Source organism: Gekko japonicus, unplaced genomic scaffold, assembly GCF_001447785.1.
Source record: "Gekko japonicus isolate JY-2015 unplaced genomic scaffold, Gekko_japonicus_V1.1 scaffold669, whole genome shotgun sequence".
Lineage (NCBI taxonomy): Eukaryota > Metazoa > Chordata > Lepidosauria > Squamata > Gekkonidae > Gekko > Gekko japonicus.
This window is the reverse complement of record NW_015167073.1, coordinates 363369-368582: the sequence shown is the minus strand read 5'-3', so window position 1 is coordinate 368582 and position 5214 is coordinate 363369.

Below are 5214 nucleotides of genomic sequence, written 5' to 3'. Positions count from 1 at the left end.
ACAGTGTCATAGATGCAACGGACATGAAGTTGAGCCAACTTCAGAGGATGGCGGAAGACAGGAAGGCCTGGCGGGATCTGGTCCATGGGGTCGCAAAGAGTCGGACTCAACTGTGCGACTGAACAACAACAACAAAGCCTTCTGTGTCTCCCTACCCTCTCGCAGCTCTCCTCTTCTCCATTTTGCATTCACAACAGCTCTGTGAGGGTGGGGTCCATCTGAAAGGTCTGACTGGCCCAAATTCAGCCAGAAACGTTAAATGAAAGGGGGGGGGGGAGTTGAATCTAGATCTCCTTGACCTTCCTCCATCATTCTGACCACTGTACTAGACAGGCTCTGAAAGGTCAGGCAAACAGTTAAACCCCCTTTGCTTTGTCAGAGAGGGAATATTTCCCACTCTCCCTGCTTGTGCCGACTGCTCTTGCTGGCTTCTGTGAGCAAACCTTTTCTTCCACTGAAATAACAGAGGGTGGTTGGGGTGGAAATCTGTGCCAGGGAGATACAATCCCCTTGATTCTGGGCACTGCCAGAGCCACCATTGTCTGAAATGGGTGCTTAGTTTTGTATCCCCCCCAGCTGTATTCTCAGATGAGTTCTGTCTGCCACATAGTTCCTACTGCAAAACTGTGAGTGGTGGCAGATTGCATGGGACAGGCTATTCCAATTCCTTTCGTATTTGCCGCTGGAACTGCCAAATCATCCAAAAGCCAGTGGCCAATCTTGAGGCTCCTAGCTTTATTTTTGGATGAGTTATGCCTGTCAGAGACAACCATAGCTTCCATTGGGAAAACACACACACACACACACACACAATGGGGTTCGGGATTTTTAGGGACTGTGTAGCCAAGAATGTTCTCTTTTTTTTAAAGACCCCCAGAGGGGATTTTTTTTATTTTTTATAATACTACATAAACTACAAAAGAAAAGAAGGGAAGGGGAACTACAACTAAGGAGAAAGAAAAGTAACCCACACTAAACTAAAAACCCAAGAGTAGGAGATCATTACCCTGTTAAACTGCAGTTAGTAATGAAAAAAAACCCTGTTAACAAACAATATACTTTGTGAGATCCTGTCTTTCTAAGCTTATGTGTTCGTTTATTACTTATTATGAGAAGGTTTTCAGAGCATCTCCTCCAGCTCTCTTCGTAAGAGCAATTTTCAGAGTCCTTCCGCCTTTACATCTATGCTAATTCTCTCTAAAGTCTTGATGGCTTCTTAGACGTTCACTCAAAATTCTGCAACCCTCCTCCATCTCCAAAGGGATAGCACTGCCAATCTTAAGCCTCTTCCTTCTTGGTCTCATCCTCGGGGCCCAGTGGCATCTCACAGGCTTCTTGATCTTGAGGTCAGGTTCAAGCTTTTTTCTATCAGCCGAATTTAGGACGACACTTTCTAAAAACATCTGCAGGGAAGGAGTCAAGCCCAGAATGTTCTGATCCCTTTCACATTTGACACCTGGAACCAGCAGCAAGTTTTGACACGCACAACTTTATTTTTGGAGGCGTTACGCTTGTCACAGATGGATGGACAGCTCTCTTGATCATTATAGATAGGTCTTTCCATGCCTGTTGGATCCCTTGGATTCGTCTTCAATTTACTCATAACCCTTAACTTGCTAGTCCTCTCCATGATGCCGAGCAACTCACTTTGATTGGCCATTGTGTGGTGACTGACAACCGCTCTCCGTCCTCAAAATTCAAAGTGTGTTCAGAGGCGCAGGAAGGCCAAAGGCCTTCACAACGGAGAATAAAAATGAGATAGACGCAGCCCCGGCCTGGATAGCACAGGAAAGCCTGATCTCATCAGATCTCGGAAGCCAAGCGGGGTACTTGGATGGGAGACCTCCAAGGAATACCAGGGCCAGAATGCGGAGGCAGACAATAGCAAGCTACTTCTCTAACATCTAAGCGCCACTAGGGGTCACCAGAACCATGACTTTTAGGCACACGTGCGCGCGCACACACATGCACACAAATACCCCCCCCCAAAAAAAAGAGAGGGCAAAGAGAGATAGAGAGAGAAGAAGAGATTGGATTTATACTCAGCCCTTCAATGCTCGAAGAACTCTCAGAGCAGTTTACAATCTTCTTTCCCTTCCCCTTCCCACAACAGACACTTTCACATTATCTACTACCTGTTGGGTATTACAAGTTGAAAACACTCAGTATATCTAGGGTTAAATGTTTGTTTATGTTATTCACAGGAAGTCCCATGTTTCTCATGTAACCAATGTTCTTTAGATGTAGAATACCCGGGAATTTTCTCCCTGATCTAGGGATTTGATTGGGACTAAAGTGTCAAGGTGTATTACCATTTTATGGCTTCTCTTCCCGTCTTTGGTGTTCTGAAGAATAAGAAGAGTAGTCATACTCACTCTCTTCTAGTTTTGTCTTTGTAGAGTAAGGATGTAGTAGATTTTGCTCTGTTGTTATTTTCATCCCAGTTACCCTTCCCATGCTAAAATTTAGTAAAAACATTATATTTTAATCACACATGGACTCTGAGGCTGAATTACTTTACTCTGGCTCTGCTGGACTATCTTATCTCTGCTAAATACCATTTTTTCAATATCTCACTATCACCCAACACTACCTGATCCTTAACTGGAGATTCCAGGGATTGAACCTGGGACCTTCTGCATGGGAATTTTTTTTTTTAATTAGATTTATACCCTGCCCCACCTTCAACTACTCTATCTCAGGGGGTTTGTTATGAGACTAAAAGACCATTCATGGCTTCTTAGAGCTATGACGAGATAACAAACAAACTAAATTAATGGCACATTCCTCTTTGCCTTTTATTCCTTTGTACAGGCCTTGACGAGGACTTGCAAGCTTGCATCATAAAAACAGTGGGAAAGATGCAAACTTATGAAATATTTCCATCCGTCTACGTGACGCCCTTGGTGCCTTTGTTAATGACCCAGAGGGAATGGAGCTACCCTAGTGGACCACGTGCACAGTCCGTAATTGTACTGAATCCTCAAGTGTTTGACAATCAGAGAAACAAAGGGATTGTATATAGTTACTTCAGTACCAATCAGAATACTTCAGGATTCGAACAAAGCAGATTACGTTGACCATCACCTTAGAAGGGTTTAAACACTGCTTGGAGGCAGCATATTAAAGCTGGTGAGAAACTAAGGCTTAAAAGTAGAGTGCAGGTGCCTAAGGTCTCTGCCATCTCGTCAGAAGAAGAAAGGTAAGATAATGAAACTCTTGTGCTAACCGGGATGGAGAGGGATTTGAACAAACCGGGTTCCATTGACTGCCACCTAAGAGGAACTGACGGGTTGCTTGGAGGAGTATGTTAAATCTGGTTAGGAACCAAGCTACTGTCAAGAGTAGGTGCTTTGCATGGAGAAGCTCCCTGCCATCTCGAGTCGGAAGAATTAAAGGCATCTTTTTGAGACCGTGGTGAACTGAGTCAAATTGTGGTGCCAAGATGAAGTTCTAGGACCATTGGACTAATTTAAAAAACCAGTAAGTTTCGAGGTCCTAGTGGCATCCAAGGATTCTTAGAAAACTCAAATGAGAAATTATTGACCTAGTTACCAGTATCGGTACTTGTTACTACAAACAGGCACTGTACCAGAGGACCGGACAGTAGCAAATATTGCACTGATTTTTAGAAAGGTCCCGAGGGGAACCAGGAAATTACAGGTTCTTTAGCCTCTCTCACAAGTCATATTAGTAGAAACTGTACTCAGAGAGAGAATCATTAGGCACACAGAGGACCAATGTATGCTGAGGGGAAATCAGCATGGCTTCTGCAAAGGGAAGTCCTGCGTCACTAACTATTTGGAGTTCTTTGAAAAAGTGAACAAGCATGTAGGTAACGGTGGCCTGAAAGACTTGCACTTTCAAAAGGTTTTCAACAAAGTACCATACTAAAGACTCCGGATTGGGTTTAGCAGTTATGGGTTAAGAGAACAGGTCCTTTTATGGATTAAAACCGGTGAAACAAAAGGAAGCCGAGAGTAGGAATAAGTTGGCAGTTCTGTCAATGGCTGGTAGTAACAGGATCTGTATTGGGTCCAGTGCTATTTAATTTGTTCATAGATTATCTGGAACTGGTGGTGGACAGTGTAGTGGCTAAGTTTGCAGATGACACCAAATGATTCAGGACTGTGAAAAGCAAGGATGACTGCGAAGGGCCCCAGGAGGATCTCTACAAATTAGGGCAGTGGGCAAGGAAGTGGCAAATTAAGTTCAATGTACATAAGAGGAAGGCGATGCACAAACAAATCCCAACTTCATGGACATGCTACTCGGTCTGGATGTGCTGAGACCGAGGGGGGAAAGGGTCATGGCAGGTCATGGTGAATAGCTCAATGAACATGTCAACCCAGTGTGCTACAGCAGAGAAAAAAAGGCAAACTCTGTACTGTGGATTATTACAAAAGGGATTGAAAATAAAACAGTCAATATTACAATGCCCCTGTATAGATCTATGGTGCTGCCTCATTTGGAATACTATGCACAGTTCTGGCCACTGCGTCTCAAAAAAGAGGGTCCTTACGTCAATATTACTTGCAACAGCCAGGTTAACAATAGCCGCCGCTTGGAAATCTCCCACCCCACCAACGCTTACGGTATGGCATGACAAGCTCTGGGAACAGTTTGTCATGGCCAAAATAGCAGATTTAAACCAAAGGTCTCTGCCATCAAATATCACACCACACACGAAGTTCTCAAGGCTATGGGCACCAGTTATAAAATATATGACAGAGCATGAAATACTTCCCTCAAATCCCAGTTATCACAGGTGGTTGTTCCTGTAAAATGCCACAAACCCCAATCCTCAAATTAGCATATCAGAAACGTTCGGTCTCTATCACACTAAACCTCAACATGGCGCACTAAGACTATTATTGCTTTAAATGCTGTATGAATTGGAATTTGGGTGACATTGGTGGTTTAAGTTGCAATGTGAACCTTAAAGGAGTTATGGGATGGTTGTGAATGGTTGTGTGAGTGTATATGAATATGGTTGTAGATCACCAAATGATTGCATCTTAATTTCGCTGTACTATGTACAATGACAATAAAGATGATGATGATGATGATGATGATGACGACGACGACGACGATGACGACGACGACGATGTCCACATAGAGTTAACATAGCAAGAATAGTTAATAGCCGGGACTGTCATGTTATATTTATCAATTGTACTCTTCCAATGTTTCCAATTATTTTCTTGCTGTAAT